At 35.9% G+C, this 26,344-nt stretch overlaps 1 protein-coding gene and 1 long non-coding RNA gene across 2 annotated transcripts in view; both read right to left on the bottom strand.

Moving 5' to 3' along the window:
* The window catches only part of FBXL17 (F-box and leucine-rich repeat protein 17), a gene marked incomplete at its 5' end in the record, with an annotated part of 389,687 nt that overhangs the window by 273,584 nt on the left and 89,759 nt on the right, over positions 1–26,344 (bottom strand). The gene's annotated exons all lie outside the window — the stretch shown is intronic.
* On the bottom strand, positions 15,366–20,971 carry LOC104991358. Its single transcript, XR_825603.1, has 2 exons — positions 20,079–20,971; positions 15,366–17,974 (listed from the first exon to the last, which is right to left on the bottom strand). It is a non-coding gene; the product is annotated as an uncharacterized LOC104991358 (long non-coding RNA).

The raw sequence follows: 26,344 nt of genomic DNA, 5'->3' as shown, positions 1-26,344 counted from the left end.
TCCACATAATTACACGATAAACAGAAATGATTTAGTAAGTAAAACAGTGCAAAAAAAACAAAGAATGGCACAGGAAAGAAAGTGGTTAATGAAAATCAGTACCTATACCTAAGCAAATCGTGGTAAAAACCCAGCTGGTACTCTGACTTTCCCTAGTGAACGACTGAAATAAACTGTTAAACCTGGAGCCTTCTTCCCTATTAAAAGATCTGTCTTCTCTATTAACCCCACAAACGCCCAAGTAGCGTTCACGGGTGGGAGAGGCCTCTCCTCCCTTCACTTTACATCCAGTATTTGTTTGCAATGAGAAAAGAAAACTACAGCTAAAGAAAGGGAAGGTCATCTCATCCGTGCATTTATATGTATTCATCACAAGCATCTTCTGTTTCAGACCCTAAGCCTGGGCTAGAAAGAATCACTGCTGGGTAAGGAGGGCTGAAATTAGGGAGGAAGTTTGCTCCAAACCCAAGACTTAGTCCATGATATAAATGGGCTCTCTGGCTTTTTCTGTTCTCTCTCTACTCATTCAGAAATCTAGTAACTACAACAGAGAGGAATACACACACACACACACACACACACACACACACGGAAGAACAAAGGAAGTTAAGATGGTTGGTGAGCCCTTGACACCTGGTCACAAGAGTTCTCTTTATTCATTACAGCACAGATTCAAACTATGGAGGAAAAAATGGGAAGGTGCACCAACCCACTCACTATGAAAGATGGGCTTCTAATACAAATAAAACTCTTTTTATCAAAAAAAAAAACTCTTTTTATAGCCAATTTCTTAAGAACACATTTGTGTTCTGGTATGTGGTTTATGACTTGGGGATATACCTACCAATAAATTATGCACTATAAAACAACTGTAAATAACATGCTGAGAGATAGTTATAAATGCAAGGTTGCACCATGTATCTTTTTGTGAAATCTTAATATTTCATGTAGATCCTTTCACTCAGTTGGAAAAATCCTTCCAAAATACTTAGGAGAAAAACCAATATTCTCTTTGTCAAAAACCTATTACATATATCATGAGCCTCCTAACTGTAAAAAGTAATGTTATGAATATTTTTATACATGTGTGTATGTGTATATAAAAATAAAATAATCTATACAGTATGGAAAAATAATTATAATTAATAAATATGAAGCACTTTCTGTGTCTCGACTTTTTCATATCTTTCTTATTAATACTTGAGATATCTTCTGTCCATTTTAGCTGGATTTTTTTGGTACTGAGTTGAATGAGCTCTTTATATATTTTGGATATTATTAACCCCTTATCAGATAGATGATTTGCAAATATTTTTCTCCCATTAGACAGGTTGTCTTTACATTTTGCTGATGGTTTTCTCTGCTGTGAAGCTTTTTAGTTTGATCTTCTCCCATTTGTTTATTTTTGCTTTGGTTGCCCTGGTTTTTAGTGTCAAATCCAAAAAATCATTGCCAAGACCAGTATCAAGAAGCTTATTGCCTATGTTTTTCAAGCTTTTAATCCATTTTGAGTTAGTTTTTGTGTACTGTGTAAGATAAGGGATCCAGTTTTCCAAACACCATTTATTTAAGTGACTGTCCTTTCTCCATTTTATATTCTTGGCTCCTTGTCATAAATTAATGGACCATATGTTGCTGTGCTGTTTAGTCACCAAGTCGTGTCCTGCTCTTTTGCAGCCCCATGGACAGTAGCCTGCCAAGCTCAGTCCATGGGATTTCCCAGGCAAGAATATTAGAATGGGTTGTCATTTCCTTCGCCAGGAGACCTGCTGACCCAGGGATCGAAAGTCCGCCTCCTGCATTAGCAGGTGGCTTCTTCACCACTGAGCCAGCAGGGAGGCCCAATGGACCACAGACACGCAGGTTGACTTCTGGGTTCTCTCAACTCTGTTCCATTAAATCTGTGCCTGTGTTTATGCCAACATCGTACTGATCTGACTACTACTGCTTTGTAATATAGCTTGAAATCAGGGAGCATGAGGACTCCAGCTTTGTTCTTCTGTCTCAAGATACCTAAGTCATCTAAAAATGGCACCACAAATGCCAGTACTATTATTATCCTAATTAAGGAAATAAGGGAAGAACAGAAAGGTTAAATAGCCACCCAAATCCACACAAGGGAAGTGACTAAATCACAATTAAAGTCCAGGTTCTGTAACCCCAAATCGGAGTTGCTCATCAGAATGAACACCACATCCACAATCATCAATTCACTCGGAATTTATATATAAAATATACACGGACAGAGACAGACAGACCTTTGAGATTACCTATCAAGAATGCTAAACGAAATGCAAACGTGTACCTCACAAAGTAGATGACAAGTGTATGTCCTGCCCCATAAACTACAACAAGAGTTCTGGTTGGCGGAGGTGGTGCCTAAGACCCAAGATTCCAACAAACCATTTGATCAAAGGAGACGGGAGGGAGGTTCAGGAGAGAGGGGACATATGTATGCCTATGGCTGACTCATGCTGATGTTTGACAGAAAACAACAAAATTGTGTACAGCAATTACCCTTCAATTAAAACATTACTTTTTTAAAAGTCAAGTTTTTGTTTAGGTGGAGGTGGGGGGTATAATTTAAATCCAAACAGTTATATGAAATCATTATTAAAAAAAAAAAGAAAAACTTTAAAAACGCATCACAATTGTCACCTTCTCGGCAGCGTGGCCTATGGTAAAGCCGCTGTGATCCACTCTTATTTTCCTGAAATGTCGACTAGTAACAATGCCTCCCTTCTGCCCGCCTCTGTAACCACTAAAGAGACCAGTGCTTTGCTCTCTCTGCTCTCCGACAGAGGAGGAAGGCGTGAGCCAGCATCTCCGCAGCACTACCCTGCGTCCAGAACCACGCTGTTGCTGCGCAGGTGCTCAGTCACGCCCCACTCTTTGCGACCCCCCTACAAAAGCTGTGAGATTAACCTCCACAACCACCACCTGGGCAAGGTATTATTCCCATTCTGCACAAACAGAAATGAGGACAAAGGAAGATTTATGGCTCTGGATTAGATCACCCATACCTTAAGGACAGAGCCTAGATTTCAACCCCGAACTAACTACATGGCTTCAGCAACCAGGGATTCCGTAAGCAGCCCAGGATGCGCGCTGGAAAACACCTCCTCTGACTTCCTTCTCTGGGCCAGTCTCCGTCCTAACTCAGCACTCCTTCCCATTTACAATCCCAGAACTACTGTGGATGAGGACTCCAAACAAAAGAGACTTGATACTGATCATCTGAATGCAGATTTTCCCTTCAAAGTAATCCAGGGAAATTAATTTGAAGATATTAAAATGTAAACTTTAACACAGCATTAAAACTTGAAAACAAAAAAACAAGAAAGTAAGTGTGATCCAATATAAAACTATCTTTTATGTGTATGTATTCTTCAGCCAAAGATTTGAGTAAACTATCACTTGGAGAGAAAACATGTCTATTTTCAAGGATGAAATGAAATGCTTAATGAATTAACTGGATTTTTTTTCCTATTTCCAAACTTTCTAATCCTTTCTATTTCATCACTTCATAGTGCCACAAAACTTTATAAAGTGGACATAGTAGCTTATTTTAAATATTTGAATTGCTTTGTTAGAATATGAAAACATTACTTTCAGAGATGCTATCAAATGACCTTGATGATCTACACAACATTCATTATAGACTGGTAAACATTTGTGAAAATCCTTGCTGTGATGATTGATTGCTTTTTTCCCTGCTTCAGTTACCTCACACTAAATTGCCTGTCATTAAAATGATGACTTCTGTCAATGTAGTTTCTTAATCCTTCCTCAAGCCTTTCTAGCAATGACAATCTTAGAATAATATATTGTAAGTCTTTATGGATCAATAATGCTCAGTATAAAACACTGCAATCTACCACCACAATTTTTATCCCCCTATTTACAATGATGTCTGACAAACTAACAGTAAAATTTCTTTCTAAGGAAAAGAAAAAAAGACATCTAACAAACAAGCCAAATACAATACTATAAACAGCAGATGCCAATCTAAACAAGTTAAGAATTTTGAGTGAAGTTCAATGTTAGCAAAATGCTTTTATCCTAAAGTAGTTAATGACTGAGATGTCATTTGCAGACTACTCAAGAAAAAAATTATTCAGGCCCTTACTTAGACATTTTGAAATGACTTATGGGAGGTTATTTATGTGAAAAGGCTTCTCCACAATGTCAGAAACAGAAAGCTTCCACTTAAAAACCATAAAAGACAAGCCTACATGCATACTCTGGTTAAATTTTTTCCTCAGGCAATTAGAAAAGACATTTTAAAATTTATCTATATTTAGACTGTACCTTGAACATCTTCATATGGAAATTAGCTTCTAACTGCCTCTAAACACTACAATTTAAATGTTTTCATTTAAGCCAAGAATTACTTAAATCCATTGTATCAATGAAAACAGAGGCATGACACTGCTTTGTAATTGACAGTACCTCTTCTATATAATTAGTTGTATTAACTATGTCTTCTCTAAATCTCCATGTATTTTATCCACTTATTAAACTCAAATAACCTGAAATCTTTGATAGTGCTTAACTGGAGGGGCAAAGTTTCAACAAGCTAGCACTTCCTAATATTTTTCCTCCTAAACTATTTAACCACAGGATAAGAATAAACAACTTTTATTTACTATTGGGCAATTTGAAAAAACATCAGATTTTACTGGATTTAGAGAATTAACTCTACATAAAATATCACCTTAAACTTTCAGGGTGGGGGAAGTAGGGAATATAAACTCCACGCATGCTTTCTCAAGAAACCACTGCTAGAATTAAAACTGAGGAAGTAAAAAAGGTAAAAGGAAAACACAGAAATCAGGAAATGGGTCTAACGCAGAAGAGACAGGAGAACTCTACACTGAAGCAGGCTTAGGACTCCCGGAGCAATGTCTCTAACCAGAACACACAGACACACTCTTGCTTTATGTTATCAGCTTCGTCATATTGAAAAGAGTTTATAGTTCTGTCAGAATTCAGGGTAAGAACTAGTAACTGGTACAAAGAAAACCAAGCTAATGGGGGGGAAGTCAGTAACTCAAGAAAATTTACACAAGGGCAAAAAGTGAGCACAGTACATTATATAGCTGTGTTGTGAATGTTCACATAGTCATAACAGTATGATATAAATATAATGGAAGAGGAGAAGAGAAGAAAAGGAAGCAGAGTACAGTCAGGGGAAAGGAGGGAAATATGCTAAATAATAATAATATGCTAAATATTTTAAATAATTTTCATAGTAGAAAGACAGTATGTAATTAAAACTGCAAATAGTAACAGAAAATAGTAGTATGAATTTCAGGATATAGAGGTAAATAAAAAGGAGAAACACAAACAAAATATTGAAAGCAGTTATCTCTGTGCATCTAAGGAATGAAAAGGGAGCTGCCCATTTTTCATTCTAAACCTAACATATTTTGACTTTTTAAACTATGTGCACTGAGTTTTCTAAAAATTTCTTAAATTACTGAATGAAGTGGAACCACATGAATCAACACTGACAAAATAACAAAAAGGATATTGGGAGTAGAAAAGAAAGTTGCAAACTACTGATAATCATTTATACCAAGTTTAAAAACAGAAATCCTAAACAGAGAGGGAAGGGTGCAGAATCTGTTTCAAACTGGAACTTCTCTATTAACCAGCAATGACACCACGTACAAATGACTTACCGACTCTTCACCTCCATTTTTTCATGTGAAAAATATGGGTAACAGCAGTGTCTACCTGATTATGTTACTTTGTGAATTAAGCGAGCTGCTGCAGGTGGAGTGTTTGGCACATGTGTGTACTGAGCTGCCTGAGTCCTGTTCGACTCTGTGTGACCCCATGGACTGCAGCCCGCCAGACTCCTCTGCCTGTGGGATGCTCCAGGCAAGAACACTGGAGTGAGCTGCCATATACTCCTCCAGGGGATCTTCTCAACCCAGGGATCGAACCCAGGTCTCCCACATTGCAGGTGGATTCTTTACCATCTGAGCCACTAGGAAGCCCATTTCTCTTACCTGCAAGTAAATTCCCTAAGAATTTGTACATCATTTATTTATATCTTTTTTGCAGAAGCTGTACAGAATGGCAGATATGTCTGAAGGCTTTTCCACTGAATTTTCCATTTCTGAAAGTGTGTGTTTTCTACAATTCTAGTATGAACAAGAGTTACCAAATATTGAGCACTACAGTGAATCATGTGATAGTTGCTTTAAGAATATTATCTTGACCCTTAAGCAACTCTGTAAGGCAATTTCTGTTATCCAGATTTTTACATAAGAGACTGGAGCTTGGAGTTTAAGACTGCAGAACCAGTATTCTGACCTGGAGAATTCCATGAACAGAGGAGCCTGACAGGCTACAGTCCATGGGGTCACAAAGAGTCAGACACTACTGAGTGACTTTCACTTTACTTCACTCAAGAGAAATGAGGGATTAAGTTTTGTGGAGACACTGGCATTTTAAATATTCTCTGAAACAATGTATCCTGCAATGATGATGTATCAGTTTAACAGACAACATTTTTTCTTGCTGCTGCTGCTGCTAAGTCACTTCAGTCGTGTCCAACTCTGTGCGACCCCACAGACGGCAGCCCAGCAGGCTCCCCCATCCCTGGGATTCACCAGGCAAGAACACTGGAGTGGGTTGCCATTTCCTTCTCCAATGCATCAAAGTGAAAAGTGAAAGTGACGTCGCTCAGTTGTGTCCGACTCTTAGCAACCCCATGGACTGCAGCCCACCAGGCTCCTCCGTCCATGGGATTTTCCAGGCAAGAGTACTGGAGTGGGGTGCCACTGTAAAATAACAATGCTCTTAGATTCAGTGAAGTAGAGTAGACAAGGATGAAGGGAATTCTGTACAGAATGGCAACCCAAGGCACAGAACTGAAATTCTCAAGGCATGAATGTGGCATGTATAGCTCAGGTAGGCTGGCACGTAGTTGTGTACAAAGAGGAGCCAGGAAACAAGGGCGCAAAGGCAAACTAGTCCACTAGTTTACCTGGGCCATTAGCACCCTAGTGAATTAACTACTGCTTTGTGGGACAGAGCATAAACCTTAGTATGTGATGGGGTAAGTTCACTCACACTGTTCTTCAAAATTATCTGGCTCTTCTTGCCCCTTCCATATCAATTTTAAAGTTAGACTATGTAATGCTGTAAAAAAAAAAAATACTAGGTGGGATTTTGATCAGACTTTCATTACTGAACTTATTAGATTTATTTGGGAGAAAATTTCTATTCTTATACTTTCCCATTCAAAAGCATAGTATCCCTCTCCATTTATTTAGCTCTTAGGTTGCTCTTATTTAGGTAGCTCTTATTTAGCTTCTTAGGTTCAATGAAATTGTATAATTTCTTCCATAAAGGTCATACACATCTTTTGTTGGATTTAGTCCCCGGTATTTATTGTTGGGGATTTTTTTTATTGCAAATGGCATTTAAATTATGTTCTGTAAATTGATAGACTATTTAGTAATCTCAAGCATATATGATAATAAGATTAATGTTAATATGTTTAATCTTGCTTTTCTATATATTTCACATATCATAATTTAAAATCTAACAAAACACTTCCAAGATACACAGAATATTAAGACTTCAAAAGTCCAAATAAGGATGGTAACATAGGTAATTTCATTTAAAACAAGTGAAGTACAGACTTAAATTGTCCTGGAAAGAACACAGCATCCAAAAGACCCATATTCATGTATAATATTATACAATGCCTATAAAATGTTGGGCTATCAAATACTGGATGAGATTCATTTCTGAAACCTTGAAATAAATGACAGGAGTGTAGTGTGATATCAAAACAATTATTCTTGCTCACTTCAGTGATTTTACTGGAGTCAACTCTCAACTGCCCTCACCAACAGAGAGATACCCTGATGCGTGCAACAGAAAACTACAGATAACCAACCCAAGGGAGTTGAAGGTGCACTAAACAATCAGGCCTCTCCCTAAATTTATCAGCATCCGGAAAGCTGGGTCATCATCTGCTCTCCTTTCCCTCAGGACAACTTCACTGACTACACGAGACAGCTAGTGGCAGAGAAGAGGCAGCAGAAACGAATTCCAGACAGTCTCCTTAAGATCTGAAATGGAGTATGCACAGACATCTATTCTCCCAAAATTTCTCTAATTCAACTTCTAAAATGTCTTTATTCTCTGTATTTAAGAGTCATTAGCAGAAAAACAAAAACAACTGATGAAACGAGTTTGGAACCAGCATGCTAACTTCCAAATCTCTGTCTCTCAGGCTCCAAATCTTGGACGTCCGACTCCCCACCTGCACGTTTCCTACACTAGAGTCCTCTGACATCCCAGACGTGACCTGTTCACTAGGGCAGTCCTCCTCAACTCCCAAAACCAGGTCCTCGCTCCACCCGTCCCTGCGCCAGTGAGTGGCGCGCCCACCTGGGAACCTAGAAGCCAGCTGCTCTCGGGCACTCCCACAGAACGTTATGGACACGCTGACTGACTCTGCCTCAGTCTTCCTCCTCTCTGCTCACCGCCCTGGCTGCATCACGCACTCATCATCTTTCCTCTAACTACTGTAGTAACTGAGTGGTCTTTCCACCTTCACTCTCTACCAGAAAACCTTTTGAAAATACAAATAGGTACATGTTACTCTCCCACTCAAAAATTCTTTAATGCCCAACCAATGCTTATAGGATAAAACCCAACATTCTTAGCACACCATCCAAAGAGCTTTTATAGCCCAGGTTTCCAGTCAGCCTCACAGGTCCAAAACCTCCTCTTCCTAGCTGTACTCTCTAAATGCCTCCACACCTCTGCACATAATGTTCCCTTAACCTAAATCCCTTTTTTACTTTCTATGACCAACTGGAAATATTCTTCAGATAAAACAAAGCCTCATCATCTCACAAAGACCTTCTCTGAACCCTGAAGAAGACAAGCACTGCTCTAAAGTTTCCTTTGAATCATGACTTATTATATAGCACATATAACACTGCATTTTAATTCTCTATTAATGTCTTTCTCTTCCTAAATAACATTTAACCTGGACTTATAACACAGTGTCAGTATTCATCAGTCATCAAAAAACATCAGAATAAATACTATGTATTTCTATTAGCTTCTTATTAATCTGAAAATATAATTATCACTGATACTTTGAAATTAAAATACTTCTGGGTAGGAGTCATTACATCTTACAATAAGGAATCTGCATTATAAAATGAAATACAAATATGATTTATATATAAAGTTGAAATATTTTATAATAATTTTAAGTGGCTTATTCATTTAAAAATGATTAAAATCTTTCTAATCTTTAAGTGTGAAAGTTGTAAATCCAATAATTAAAAGCTATTTTCAAATATGAAGATGAGCATAATTTTGTTCCCAGCAAATAATTCTGGAATATTAATGTTTCCTCTAATTTGTAATGTCCCTACTTGATTCTGAATATACAACCTGGAGTGAATAATTTTCAATTTACTGAACAAAAAAAATATAACTTTAAAACTCTGTAAACTAAATTTACACAGAAATGTTTAATTAAATCCCCCAAATAAATTATATTTTCTAAATCACCTTATATTTTATAACCACATGATGAAACATACAAAAATAAGCAGAAAGCCATCTGCAGTTAAATTATTCATCTTAAACTGTACACATTACTTAGAAACACTATAACAGGATCTCACTCAGAAGTAACGTGTATCAATCATTACGAAAAATAATTGAATAAAGACACACATAATATTAAGCAAACACAGACGGTCAATTTTATACTTATTTCTAATAAAAGCATTCGACCATAGAAAAAAATGATACATATCAATAACATTTTAAAAAACTTATGCAGTGTGTATACTCAATGGTACCAGATTGCAAAATATGCAATTCAATCAAACAGAAGATCAAATTTGTTTACTCTATTGTCTGAAATACATACATTTTATAATTCCAAGAAGTTGTAAGCTCATTTAAAATACTTTGCATTTACAATCTAAGTTAATATTAACACTACTCAGTGATTCTCATTCATTATGAATGTTTTTATGAATTTTTGAGGAGAACTGTCTGATTCAGAAGCACAGATCCCAACGGATGCTTTTAACCTTCATCTTACCAATGCCAAATGGTGAATAAAAATCAGTAGCTGAAGAAATCTGATCTAACTGTAACACTGCATGTGTGTATGAAAAATAGTTCCTCGACATTTCCTTACATCCCACCTGCCCTCCCTCGCCCAGGAACAAAGGAAAGAAAACAGGAAAACCTTTACTTTCAACTTGGCCAGAAGTGATGAAAAAAAAATTCATCACTTCAACAAGGATAGAAAAGTTATAAGAACAAAACATTAAATTGAAGACACTGACTGTACTCACCCTATGATAAAAAAAAGAAAAAGCCTATGCTACATTTTCATTTTTTAATTTAAAAATCTACCTAAAAATACCAAGTGCCAATTTTGTCTTGTATTTCCAAACAATACTTCTCTATATATCCATTACAGTTCATAGTTAGAGTGTTTTATGATAACATAATATAGCAACAACTCTAATAAATGATTAAACAGTTATTTATACACATGTGCATATTCTCCAAAGTCTTAAGTATAAGGTTACTAAACTTAACACAATTCAATTCTTAAGAAATTTTCAAACAAAATTGTTTACATATATTCAAAGAAATATTTTAAATTAGTTATAAAACGTGGCATTTTATTGCCAAAAAAAAAGATCTTTAAGAACTATGCTTCAAATTTGTGTACTTTCTCAATTTAAAATATATTATCTAACTAGCTTATTTCATTTTTAAAGTAAAAACTGTTAGCATTTAGTAAGTTTACTATGTATCAGGTGCTGTTCTAAGAATATTACATATACAAACACATTTATTTAGTGGTTGAGAAAATAAATTTCTCCAGGGGACAAAGCAGAAGAGCTGGGATTTGAACACAGGCAGTCTTGCTCCAGAATTCATACTCTTTACTATAAATTTACAGCCTCTTCTGTGCCAAGGTCTATACCTGGGACTTGCAAATCAAAAGTTCACACAAACAAACAAAACACACAGTCACTGCTTTCAAAGAGTTCATAACTATACACATATAAGCCAATAACTTTTCTAGTTATGAGAGACTTCTAGTAATATGATCCAATTGCTCAAAGAGCTCAAATCGGTGTAATTAATTCTTAAAGTGGCTCAGATCATGAGCTCCTTATAGCAAAATTCAGGTTTAAATTGAAGAAAGTAGGAAAAACCACTAGGCCATTCAGGTATGACCTAAATCAAACCCCATATGATTAAACAGTGGAAGTGACAAATAGATTCAAGGGATTAGATCTGGCAGACAGAGCGCCTGAAGAACTATGGACAGAGGTTCCTACCTGTGCAGGATGCGGTGACCAAACCATCCCAAAGAAAAAGAAATGCAAGAATGCAAAGTGGATGCCTGAAGAGACCTTATAAATAACTGAGAAAAGAAGAGAAGAGAAGGCAAAAGAGAAAGGAAAGATGTACACAACCAAATGCAGAGTTTGAGAGAAGAGGAAGGAGAGAGAAGAGAGCCTTCTTAACTGAACAATACAAAGAAATAGGAAAAAAGTTTATAACTAGAGAGAAAGAAAATTGGAGATGTCATGAAAACATTTCATCCAAAGATGGCACAACAAAGGATAGAAACAGCAAGGCCCTAGCAGCAGTAGAAGAGATTAAGAGGAGGTGGAAGAACAGAGAAGAAGTGTACCAAAAAGATCTTAATGACCCAGAGGACCATGATGGTGTGATCACTCACCTAGAGCCAGACATCCTGGAATGAGAAGTCAAGTGTGCCTTAGGAAGCATCACTACAAACAAAGCTAGAGCAGGTGATGGAATTCCACCTGAGCTATTTCAAATCCCAAAAGAGGATGCTGGGAAAGTGCTGTACTCAACATGCCAGCAAATTTGGAAAACTGAGTAGAAGCCACAGGACTAGAAAAGGTCAATCCTCATCCAAATTCGTAAAAAGGGCAGTACTAAGGAAGGAAAGTTATGACCAACCTAGACAGCATATTCAAAAGCAGAGACATTATTTTGCCAACAAAGGTCCGTCTAGTCAAGGCTATGGTTTTTCCAGTGGTCATGTATGGATGTGAGAGTTGGACTGTGAAGAAGGCTGAGTGCCGAAGAATTGATGCTTTTGAACTGTGGTGCTGGAGAAGACTCTTGAGAGTCCCTTGGACTGCAAGGAGATCCAACCAGTCCATTCTAAAGGAGATCAGTCCTGGGTGTTCTTTGGAAGGAATGATGCTAAAGCTGAAACTCCAGTACTTTGGCCACCAAGAGTTGACTCATTGGAAAAAACTCTGATGCTGGGAGGGATTGGGGGCAGGAGGAGAAAGGGACGACAGAGGATGAGATGGCTGGATGGCATCACCAACTTGATGGACATGAGTTTGAGTGAACTCTGGGAGTTGGTGATGGACAGGGAGGCCTGGAGTACTGGGATTCATGGGGTCGCAAAGAGTTGGACACAACTGAGCGACTGAACTGAACAAATATTCAATTTGTTCAAATATTCAATTGGACAATTGTACTCATCTCCCATGCTAGTAAGGTCATGTTCAAAATTCTTCAAGGCTTCAGCATTACATGAATTGAGCACTTCCAGGTGTACAAAGGATTTAGAAAACACAGATGAACCAGAGATCAAATTGCCAACATCTGTCAGACCACAGAAAAAGCAAAGGAATTTCAGAAAACCATCTACTTCCGCTTCATTGACTATGCCAAAGCCTTTGATTGTGTGGATCACAACAAGCTGTGGAAAATTCTTAAAGAGACGGGAATACCAGCCCACCTTACCTGTCCCCTGATAAACCTGTATGCAGGTCAAGAAGAAATAGTTAGAACTAGTCATGGAGCAATGGACTGGTTCAATATTGGGGAAGAAGTATGGCAAGGCTATATATTGTCACCCTGCTTATTTAGTTTCTATGCAGAGTACATCATGAGAAATGCTGGGCTGGATGGAATCCAAGGCTGGAATCAGGATTGCCAGGAGAAATATCAACAACCTCAGATACGCAGAGGATATCAATCTAATGATGGAAACTGAAAAAGAACTGAAGACCCTCTTGATGAAGGTGAAGGAGAGTGAAAAAGGTGGCTTTAAAACCCAAAATTCAAAAAAACTAAGATCATGGAATCCAGTTCCATCCCTTCATGGCAAATAGATGGGGAAAAGGCAGAAACAATGGCAGATTTTACTTTCCTGGGCTCCAAAATCACTGCAGATGGTGACTAAAGCCATGAAATTAAAAGACGCTTGCTCCTTGAAAGAAAAGCTATGACAAACCTAGACAGCGTATTAAAAAGCAGAAGCATCACTTTGCCAACAGAAATTCACACAGTCAAAAGTTATGGTTTTTCCAGTAGTCAGGTATGGATGTGAGAGTTGGACTATAAAGAAAGCTGAGCGCCAAAGAATTGATGCTTTTGAACTGTGATCCTGGAGGAGACTCTTGAGAGTCCCCTGGACTGCAGGAAGATCAAACCTAAAGGAAATCAACCCTGAATACTCATTGAAATATTCATTGGAAGGACTGATGCTGAAGTTCTAATACTTTGGCCACCTGATGCGAAGAGCTGACTCACTGGAAAAAGACCCTGATGCTATGAAAGATTGCGGGCAGGAGGAGAATGGGGCAACAAAGGATGAGATGGTTGGATGGCATCACTGACTCAATGGACATGAATTTGAGCAAACTCCAGGAGATAGTGGGGGACAGGAAAGCCTGGCGTGCTGCAGTCCACGGGATTGCAAAGAGTTTGACACAACTTGGTGACTGAACAACAGAAACAACAAAGTGACTCTTCACAAAGCAGGTGACATCTGGTTTCAAAGGGTGGGAATGCGAAGGGGAACTCTAGAAAGGCACACTAGAAACAAGTGCTAAGGTCCCAGTGAATGCTATTCTAAGGATATTAGATTCAACTGTGTAAGCAACTGAGCGTGAAAGGCTGTTTCCTCTGTCCAGCCAAGTGTTTCAGTTTCAAAAGAAAAATGCAAAAATACTCTTCAGTGTTACTCAAGACAGGTGGAAAAGAAAAGCGGTTGAAGACAATAACATTAGTTAGAAACCTTCTAGAGTAGTCAGAAAGAAAATATAGAGAAGAAAGAATGAAGAGTCATTTTCAAAGTAGAGAAATTGAGTTTGATGGAAAAGATAAGAGACAGGATCAAGTCCGAAATTTCTGCACTGAAAGACTTACACGTGACAACATTAAATGGATACAGAAAAAAGCAACAGAAATTGAGGGGAACTGGGGTATAATTCATGATTTCAAACAATATAGCTGACACTACAAGTCTTGATTTTCATATTTTAAAAAATGAGCTGCTTTCTGTTACCATATATGAAATACTAATGTAAGTTCCTGAAACTTGTTTTCTTTGACCCTTATTTATACCATTTTCTTGTTATGAATACATCTAAACTAAGTATGGAATAATTTCTTCTTAGAAAGTATGACCTAAAATAAAAAGATCAACCTCCCTAAAACCCAAAAGCACTGATTTATTTACTGTACATTATTAATGTATGAAGGTTAAGACTTTGATACAGCTGTAGCACTCACTTTGATGTCAGTAGTGGTAGAAGTACCCCAGCTGCCTTCTATACTTAGTCTAAATGAAAATATATTTTTAATACCTTGGGGTATCAAATGTCACTTTTGACATTTTCTGCTTTGCTCTGAGTAATACTTTATTTCTTAATTTTGTATTAATATATATTAAAATTAACATTAATAACTATTAAAACCAACTTGCTTTATTAATGTATACTAGTTATAAGCATCCATTTCAAATGAAATAAAACATTCAATCGTCTAAATTATAAAAGATATAAAACTGAAATAAAATTAGTAATTGCTATTTTCAATACAAGAGTTCATTGTTTTTAAACTTCAACTTGTTATTAAGTAAGAAAAACAGATAACAGATGACTTTATTTTCTTAAAAATTAACACACAGGTACATGCTCAGTCGTGTCTGACTCTTTCTGCCAGGCTCCTCTTTCAAGGGGACTTTTCAGGCAAGAACACTGGAGTGGGTTGCCATTTCCTCCTCCTGGGGATCTTCCTCACCCAAGGATCAAACCCACATCTCTTGTAGATTCTTTAACATTGAACCACCTGGGAAGCCAAGACATAGGTAATAACACAGGAATTGTCTAACTGATTTTCTCATTATAATTTCCACATGAGGCACATAAAATAATCACCTTCTTTAAAAAACTTCATAAACAAACCCAGCCTTGAGACCACTCACTTCCTTAAAAAAGGGTAACTTTCTAATTCAGTGGCAAAGAGCAAAGTGATGAAAACTCAAATAGTAAAGGTGGTAAAAGTGCATTATTTTATAATCTATAATAAGCCATTCTGATGAATTTCATGAATATAACTTTTAGACATAAATCTATACTATGACAGCATTATATAATATACAAGACATCAGCAGTTAAGGAATACAATCATTCAATTAAACCAAAAACATTTTTGCTGAATTCACAAATTAAAATACATTAGTTTGACCAACAGGTGGTGCTCAACCTCCATTTATAAAGAGAATAAATATTCCCCAAAGTATTTCCAAACGGGCTTCCCTCGTGGCTCAAACAGTAAAGAATCCAAAACAATGAAATCAGTTTAAGCCTATGTGGCCATTTTAAAACTTAAACGTCCAAAAATCCAATGCATAAACTTTATTTTAAATGTTGTACTGTGAAGAACAAAATTACTTTGGTTACACTGCAAAAGGATTTTAGAACTGATACTGACTGCCATTCATACACAAAAGATTTTGTTAAAAGTTTTTAAAATGTTGCTGAAACATTTCTTTTAAAAAGTAACTTTCAATACTGTAAAATTTTACACAGAAATAAACTTTTAAAATTTAGCCGGTATTCATGATAAATTAAGAAATAACTAAAGTCATTTTATACCAGCTTAAATCATGCTTTAGAATTCTTATTAAGTATAATACTTAACATTCTATACTTTTCTAGAAAGTTTTTAAAACTAACAAAAAACTAAGATATTTGGCTAAAATAGAATCAGCCTATTTTTTAAAATTCAGGTTTCTATACGGCATTATATTCTTTATTTGTAAAAACAGCTTAAGACTCAATTTTCTGGCAGATTCTAAATGTAAGCTATTCTCACCAAAAGCAATTATGTTACTTCTTATTTGAACCATGATGAAACAATTTCACTTTTGCAATACCACAAATGCCCAAGTGGGGTTTATAAAAATTTAACTTATGTTACATAGCTAAATTTCTTTTCTTCTTTGGGAGAAAGAAACACAAAGTACTACAGAAATTTTGCAATAATATAGGATATATGATAGAAAATGACCTAAATTTAATCTATTCATGTAATAGTCTTCTTGCTACTTAATACAAAGGTAGGAAAAAGGCATATGGTATTTGGTTCCTAAATGTAAAAACAAAAAAAAAGAAATTATGACACTAAGAAAAATTACTTTTTGTATACACTGCATTTAAAAAAAGGAGGGGGTGTGGCTACTCTACTAGTGAAAGGGAGTGCAATAAAGCAGGATAAAAATAGGTTTAAACTAAAATCTAAACAAAACAATTTCAAGAGGCTTATATAAAAGTTTTATTGGGAACACCTAAAGCCTTAAGTTTTGCATTACAAAAATTAAATGCCACTGGTTACTAACCCAATCACGTTAAGAAGACATCAACTCAAATTCAGTCTGAGGTATGGGAAACATTGTAATCATAGAACATACACATTTTTAAAACAGCAATGATCAACACAAAATATACTATGTTCCTTGATAACATACAATCTTCCTCTTATAGAATTTTAAAGTGTCAGAAATCTTAATCTACATTCATTCTTTAATTTTTAGACAGGTTTATTTATTCACTGCTATTAACCACTAAGTAAAAATCTAATTTAGTTCTTACATGTTTTCAAAATGAAGCAAAAATTTTAAACTGAATACTTCAGTATTTAAAACACATATATTTATTCTTGCAGTTTATAAAATGACAATCTTTTTCCTTATCCACACTGAAATTCTGGCTCACTGATTTAAAAATTAACATTTTATATAGTGCCAGTATTTCATTAAAATACAAATATATCATATTTTCCTTTGTTACCTAAGTGCCAATACTGAAACCTAATTTTTACATGAATATACATCTGAAACAGTAACCCCAACTTTATTTTGCTATTCTAAAACAGTCTGATTTATTATAACAGTTTTTTAAATTCTCTAATAGTGTTAAAGCCACTTAGACAAGATTTCACCAAAATCTTATTTTTCTTTTAAACGGATGGCAGAATTGGCTGTATCTTTCTGACATACAGACTAAATTCCCAATTTACAGTTACATAATTTAAAGCTCCGTAAGCAAATCCACCATTTCTACTTCCCTTGTAAAGGTGAGATTCTTACCCTCTGCCCAAGATACCATTAAGGTATACTTTGTGCATAAACAGAAATGTTTCACATTGGTTTTCTTCATATGTGTACAAGCAGGTTTACATAACAGAAATATGCACTAGAAAACAAAGACATACCTAATTTGTAGAGCCAGAAAAATGTCTAAGTTACAATATAAACATTACTGGGAAAGGAAAGTAAAACCAGCAGGTGGGCTCATTTCTACATAATCCTTCCTTTGTAAGATAAATATTCCCTACAGTACACTTACTGGGTTTTACTTTTTAATAGATAAAATGAATATCTATACTTTGAAATGCAAAAAAATATAAGAATTAAAATGTAAGGCCAAGTCTGCCCCTGTGCATGATTGGCTGCTTGTCCAGTAAGACCTGGGTCCCTAGGTATGTTATCCGCTCTGCAGGAGCTGATTGAAGCAGTGCATGTGAAATTCGGAAGGATCCAGGAGGAACTAAATAGCGTGGAACACAATAACACGATAAAATGTCAGTCGAGAATCTGAAAAAAAGGGTAGATGTCATGGAAAAATCATTAGATATTTCTTCCCAGAACATCTGAAGTGATGGGTAAATGAACCTAAACGTCCAAATTTACCCCCTACATTTAAAGTTTCAGAAAATGAATTTCTTAAAGCTCAAAAGGAATGTGTCCATTCTCACAAAGAATTCTGATTACTGTTTTGAGTTAGTGTAATTTTTAAAGTAGAATTTAAAATTTTTAAAGTAGAATTTTTAAAGCCACAAAGAGATATTATCAGTGTCTCATTTTAATTTTTAAAACACATTTTAAATGACTCATTGGTTGTGCTACTATTTAAATTAAATGATTCAGTGTTTAGATCTCTTATTCAAAAAACTTTTAGGGACTTAAATAAGTTTCAAAAGTTTCACTCAATTGATACAATTCAATTTGATGAAAAAAATTACAGCAAATTAAATTTCAATTCATTTGAAAATTAAAACATAGTCCAATCTAAAATGAAGGATTCTTTACACTGCTTGTTCAGTGCCCCAATTTAGAGACAAGTAGATTCATGATTTTGTTTTCATGAACAATTTTGGAACTGTATAATAAATGCTTCCAAAAAGAAAGATAATGGTTTTAATTAAGTGTGTGGACCAAATGATCTACTGTATTATAGGGCAGTTGTTAAAAAATTAATAACTATAAAAGAGCTGTTTCTTTTATACTACTTAATTATCTCCATATGGAGTTCTTTTTTTCCCTGTAAAGTATGTTTAACAGTGCTCTATATACAGAAGAGAGGTATTAATTCTATCAAGTTTTGCTTAGTTTTATTTTGCTATGGTACCAATTTGAGAAAACCTAGAGGGCAGCTCCTAGACCTAAAAATGATTCATTAGTATAAAATGACTCACCTAGCCTCTGTTACACAAAAACAGGCAACAAAGAGAAAGGAAAAATAAAGATCTGTAGTTCTGGCTACATTTTCATTACCTCAAATTTTTATAAAGAAGGTCAATATGCAATTGCTTTACATATATAAGGGTAAAATTCCCCTAGTTCCAAAAAACTGATGACTCAAAATGACTTACAAAAAAGATAGTAGTTAGTAAAATAAAATGAGTATTAAAGAATATGTATATATGCTTAAATGTTGATAGTTTAAAATATATTCTGTAGCCAGATTATAGAAAGTAAAATGTAGTATACATGTACATGAACATAATAAAAAGTAATCAACCTACTAAGGTGTTTTTTTTTTTTGAAATGAAATTGATTCCTGGAGTAACCACTATAGCATTTTAATTTTACCTCTTTACTGGATTTTTGTCTACTGATTTTAAGAAAAGAATCAGATAAAACTCAGGGATCTTTGAACTCTATTATTCCCACCACTTATTAATTCTGTCACCTTTGGCTTTGTTGCTCAGTTTTCTGATTACCCTGTCTTAAAATGGAGGGGGCACAGAGTTATACAGAAAAATTAAGCGATAAAAATCTATGATGAGTTTAAGAGCTTTAAAAATTCATATTAATAAGGAAATTTTAAGAACAAAACAGTTCTTTTCATGGAAAACTGTTAACATCACTTGAATTGCAAAACAAATCTAAGCCAGCAATTTTACTAAATTTCTTTTAGCACACAATTACTACAGCTTGTACATGATGCAAAATTCTTATATCTTTCATATGCAGCACTTTAAGTTACAATTCCAACAGGCAGAAATGTAAACACTGTATTAACTAACTACTATGTGAATGCAATGGAAATTAGTTGTAGTAAGTTTTGTATTTTTAATTGCATTACCATAGATCCAACCCCAAGAAAACAGACAAACACTGGAGAAATAACACTTATTCCTGCATGAATTATAAACAACAAAACTGCATTACTCCTGAAAAATATGTATTAGGTATCAATATAAATGGAATGGGTTAATAACTAAGAGACACTATTTTTCTATTTAGGAGAACCATAAAAAATTTGGGATCCAAAAATCTTTGGCACATCAGTTCTAGAAGATAATTTCCATGGATCTACAATTATCTATCATGTTTTTAAGTCTGCTAATAACAAAATCCAGGTATTTCTCACTCTTAGTGGTAGATACAATAACAGGATAACTAATTTTAATACCTCCTAGTAGGACAGGGAATCCAACCATTTCTCATGTAGTGATTGGAATATGACATTTCTTTGCGCCAACCCATCATAAGTCTTTCTGAAAAACATGCCACAAATTTGGACCAATCAATAAAGCAGTTGGTCAAGGCTAACTTAGCTGAAAATACAAATGTCAATTTAACTAAACAAACACAGCCCAGGAAAAACAAAAGTTTACACTAAAATAGAGACAAAGATAGGGTAATGATTATCCCTATATGACTCTAAAGTCATTAGCAGTCAAAAATAACTTTATGAACACATCAATTCATGTTAACTGAAGAGAAATTTCTCTCAAAAAGGTGGATGGAGGATTCACCTATGGTTTATGGAATAACCATTTCAAACAAAACTCCAAAATTAAACTTGGAAACACATACTGCTTCCTGACCTTAATCAGGCTTCTAATCTTAGAAGCCTCCCAAAGTGAGTTAGCCTCAGGAAACAATCACTTTCAAATTAACCCTTCTTAAAAAGTAAATTAGCTTATCATTGTTTAGGATGAGAGAAGTGTTGAAAAAATCAAGATGCTTGCAAAATATAATTCCTACATACAAAGTCTAAAAATTTTCTTCTAACTAAACAACTGTACTTATGATAATAATTTGCCTCATCAAACCCTTAAACCCAACTGAACCATTAAGAAATGTTTTAATTTAAATGCTCTATGTTTAAATAATACTTCAAGGAATAAAATGCTTTTATTTTGTGGGGTATTTTAATACAAAAAAATTTTTTTTCAGAAACTGACATGTATCTTTTACATATACATTAACTTTTTTTTTTCTATAAGGTAACCTATGGAATTCATAGATATGTTTCATTTTTAAGAAGAATCAATATAGTGAAAATGAGTATACTACCAAAGCAATCTACAGATTCAATGCAATCCCTATCAAGCTACCAACGCTATTTTTCACAGAGCTAGAACAAATAATTTCACAATTTGTATGGAAATGCAAAAAAAACTCAAATAGCCAAAGCAATCTTGAAAAAGAAGAATGGAACTGGAGGAATCAACCTGCCTGACTTCAAGCTATACTACAAAGCCCCAATCATCAAGACAGTATGGTACTGGCACAAAGACAGGAATATAGATCAATGGAACAAAATAGAAAGCCCAGAGATAAATCCACACACCTATGGACACCTTATCTTTGACAAAGGAGGCAAGAATATACAATGGAGAAAAGACAATCTCTTTAACAAGTGGTGCTGGGAAAACTGGTCAACCACTAGTAAAAGAATGAAACTAGAATTCATTTTTCACTTTCATGCACTGGAGAAGGAAATGGCAACCCACTCCAGTGTTCTTGCCTGGAGAATCCCAGGGATGGGGGAGCACGGTGGGCTGCCATCTATGGGGTCACACAGAGTTGGACATGACTGAAGTGACTTAGCAGCAGCAGCAAAACACTTTCTAACACCATACACAGAAACAAACTCAAAATGGATTAAAGATCTAAACGTAAGACCAGAAACTATAAAATTCCTAGAGGAGAACATAGACAAAACACTCTCTGACATAAATCACAGCAAGATCCTCTATGAACCACCTCCAGAATATTGGAAATAAAAGCAAAAATAAACAAATGGGACCTAATTAAAAGCTTTTGGACAATGAAGGAAACCATAAGCAAGGTGAAAAGACAGCCTTCAGAATGGGAGAAAATAATAGCAAATGAAGCAGCCGACAAAGAATTAATCTCAAAAATATACAAGCAACTCCTGCAGCTCAATTCCAGGAAAATAAAAGACCCAATCAAAAAATGGGCCAAAGAACTAAATAGACATTTCTCCAAAGAAGACATACAGATGGCTAACAAATACATGAAAAGATGCTCAACATCACTCATTATCAGAGAAATACAAATTAAAACCACAATGAGGTACCATTTCACACCAGTTAGAATGGCTGCTATCCAAAAGTCTACAAGCAATAAATGCTGGAGAGGGTGTGGAGAAAAGGGAACCCTCTTACACTGTTGGTTGGAATGCAAACTAGTACAGCCACTACAGAGAACAGTGTGGAGATTCCTTAAAAAACTGGAAATAGAACTGCTATACAACCCAGCAATCCCACTGCTGGGCATACACATCAAGGAAACCAGAACTGAAAGAGACACGTGTACCCCAATGTTCATTGCAGCACTGTTTATAATAGCCAAGACATGGAAGCAACCTAGATGTCCATCAGCAGATGAATGGATAAGAAAGCTGTGGTACATATACACAATGGAGTATTACTCAGCCATTAAAAAGAAGACATTTGAATCAGTTCTAGTGAAGTGGATGAAACTGGAGCTATTATACAGAGTGAAGTAAGCCAGAAAGGAAAACACCAATACAGTATACTAATGCATATATATGGAATTTAGAAAGATGGTAACAATAACCCTGTATGCGAGACAGCAAGAGAGACACAGATGTATAGAACAGTCTTCTGGATTCTGTGGGAGAGGGTGAGGGTGGGATGATTTGGGAGAATGGCATTGAAACGTGTATTATCATATGTGAAACGAATTGCCAGTCCAGGTTCAATGCATGATATAGGAAGCTTGGGGCTGGTGCACTGGGATGACCCAGAGGGATGGTATGGGGAAGTAGGTGGGAGGGGGGTTCAGGATGGGGAACACCCGTGGCGGATTCATGTCAATGTATGGCAAAACCAATACAATACTGTAAAGTAATTAGCCTCCAATTAAAATAAACTTATATTAAAAAAAATAAAATCTATTAAAACTGAAAAAAAAAATTAAAACTGCAATTAAGACAATAATTTACCTCATCAAACCCTTAAACCCAACTGAACCATTAAGAAATGTTTAATTTAAATGCTCTACTATGTTTAAATAATACTTTAAGGAATAAAATGCTTGTATTTTGTGGGGTATTTTAATACAAAAAAAATTTTTTTCAGAAACTGACATGTATCTTTTGCATATACACTAACAGTTTTTTTTCTATAAGGTAACCTATGGAATTCATAGATATGTTTTATTTTTAAAAAGAATTGATGCTGAAAGACCAATCGGTGATAATTCATTGTTCAGAATAAGTTTTCATTTTATAAAAAAAGTCACGTAATTATTTTAGGCCCAAAATGTCACAACTACACACGTTACCAAGATTTGCATTCATTTTTTAGAAGAGAGAATCCAAAAGCTACAAATACTACCATTGCAAGAAAACAGTTGTACATGAAATTGTACAGCTTCAACCATTACATTCAAGTAGCTAGTTCAGATCCAACTAGTGGTAGCAACAACATAAAATGATGAAATCTTAATATAAACACTCTCCGTAAGGCTTTAGAAAGATCATGAGATTCTCTCATATACAAGAAATGCTTCAAAATATAGTCCCTTTACTAATTGTGGCCTCTAAACAACTAGGTGTATAAGTACAGCCATACACTGAACCATAACATATGGCTAAAGACAGAGCAAAATGATCCCCCAGAACACACTTTTAGTATTCTAGTATGACCTCGATTACACCTGACTAGACCACATCCACCACACACACACACACACACACACACACACACTTCCCACAGTCAATACTACCCATTCTTTTTTCCATATTTTGGTCTAATTTAAGACTAAATGCAAAGAAAGACAAGTCAAATTGCTTTATTTCACTGTGGAAAATAACTCTGAATTTGAGAGATATGAGTTTGCTCAACATAAAATACACATTTTTACTTCAACTAAAGGCTTCTCTGATTTACAATAAAGAAATTCAAAACTGAAATGTTTTAACTATAGAAGCAACTTCTAAAGTTTGGTCCAGGGATTCTCTGCTTTGGGTATCTGCAATGTCAAACTTTTAATAATAATATTAACACATTAATTGTTATATCCACTCATTCTCTGAATATACAGTGAAGTTCTTCAGAAATTCTATGACCTGTGATGAGTTAAGTGGATGAATGATCGAATATACGATCGTATATTCAAATTTTCTCATTTTTTATTTCAAAGGTCAACAAAACACAAAAAGCTCTTTACAGTCCTAAATAATTTTAGGAGTGTAAACAAGAAGTCCATAAACCAAAGAGATTAAAAACCACTGAACAGGGACTTCCCTGGTTAAGAATTCGCCTTGCAATGCAAAGGACATGGGTTCAATCCCTCGTCGGGGAAGATCCCGCATGCTGTGGACAACTAAGCCCAGGTACTGTAACGACTGAACCCGTGACCCACAGCTGCCGAGCCCGGCACCCGAGACCCTGTGCTCCGCAACGACAGCAATCGCCGCGGCAAGCAGGCAGCGCCGCCAAACGAAGCCGAGGCCCCGCCCCGCACAACTGAGCGAGAACCCAGGCGCAGCAGCGAAGGCCCGGCGCAGCCAGGGAAACACACGCAGGGGCCCGAGGAGGGCTGGTTCCCAGAAAAATTGCTCTCAGCGGAGGGCGGATCATTCACTGAGTTCCTTCCTCGATCACTCTCACAGCCCCAAGACATCTATCTCCAGCCCTTTTAATTGTACTGCGGTTTTAAACACAAAACAATTTATCAGGAACAATAAACACTCTCTCGATATAGCTATTTTAAATAAATACAAAGCAGCCTCAATTTCCACCCAAATTTATATCTACTACTTTATGCTTCTTTAATTAAACCTGTTTTTCTTCAACTACCAGCATTCAAGAAAAACTATTTTAGTCTTAATTTGAATTATTGATTCTGCTTTAGTGACTACATTTCAGTAGTGTTATCTATTTTTATTTCATTATAACTTTTAGTAGTTAAATCTAAGCGGTTAACCCCACATTTATAAAGAACATTATTAGCACTTATAATTGTGTTCATGAGAAACCACTTTCTAAATTCCAATCAAATTCATAAATAAACCTATGGAATACAATCACTTTTCAGTGAAGAGCTCCTCTAATTAATTGAAACTTAACTGGCAAGTACACACAAATACACATGTTGCTTTACTTTTCCCTTTGGGTTGCCAAGAACAAAAAATCAATTCAAATGAACTCCAGAGAAAGGAAATCTCAACACTTATCAACACAAGAATGAAAAGACTTGGGCACCTGAAGAGCTCTTCAACTCCTCTCTAGGTGCTGTTTCTGCCTCTCACATTCTGTTTATTTTCTTTCCTCATATCACACCCTTTATACATGCTTGATAAAAAAAAAAAAACAATTTCCCTGCCATGTGCACAGTGAGACCTCCTGAATCTTTCTTTATAATAAAGTAAAAAAATAAAACATTGCCATTTGAAACTGATCCTCTACTGGAGGATCTACAATAGAATTTTTCTATGAAAAAAATGATCAATTTTTTCTTTTCCAATTTCTAATTCCCAAGAGAAAACCTTGATCAGTTCTTAGGCAAACTCTCTAGGCTTCAATTTCCTTCTCTGAAAAATGGGGAGATAATAACACCCACCTCAAAAAGCTGTCATAAATCAACAAGTCTTACAAGATGAGTCTGGAGAGAAATGGGGGAAAGAGAATTTTGAGCAGGAAGCAGTGTGAATGGCATGTTCTGCAAACCACATGTAGACTCAGCTATGGCAGAGTGGGTTTGCGAGGACAAAGCAGGAACAAGGCGTGCCTAGCAGAAACCAAGCCAAGAGGGGTTTTCACGACCATTTTAGAGAGTGTGGGGTTTCTGCCCTACATGAGAGGAAAAAACACTTCGGGATTTTACCCCAGAGTAAGAACACAACAGAAAAATAGACTGAGAAGAAGGAGGTAGGTAAGATAATGAGTTTAGTTCCACTGAGTTTTGGCATGCTTAATTTGAACTGAAAATAATGGTTTATAAAGAGAAGACTAAGAGAATTACCAGCAGTTTTAGCATGCAGGGTGCAGCTCATGTCAGAACTCCAGTTCAGTTCAGTTCAGTTCAGTCGCTCAGTCGTGTCCAACTCTTTGCGACCACATGAATCGCAGCACGCCAGGCGTCCCTGTCCATCACCAACTCCCAGAGTTCACTGAGACTCACGTCCATCAAGTCAGTGATGCCATCCAGCCATCTCATCCCCTGTCGTCCCTTTCTCCTCCTGCCACCAATCCCTCCCAGCATCAGAGTCTTTTCCAATGAGTCAACTCTGCGCATGAGGTGGCCAAAGTACTGGAGTTTCAGCTTTAGCATCATTCCTTCCAAAGAAATCCCAGGGCTGATCTCCTTCAGAATGGACTGGTTGGATCTCCTTGCAGTCCCAGGGACTCTCAAGAATCTTCTCCAATACCACAGTTCAAAAGCATCAATTCT

The sequence above is a fragment of the Bison bison genome, unplaced genomic scaffold, assembly GCF_000754665.1.
Source record: "Bison bison bison isolate TAMUID 2011002044 unplaced genomic scaffold, Bison_UMD1.0 scf7180017864189, whole genome shotgun sequence".
NCBI lineage: Eukaryota > Metazoa > Chordata > Mammalia > Artiodactyla > Bovidae > Bison > Bison bison.
This window is presented reverse-complemented; position numbering and strand designations above follow the sequence as displayed.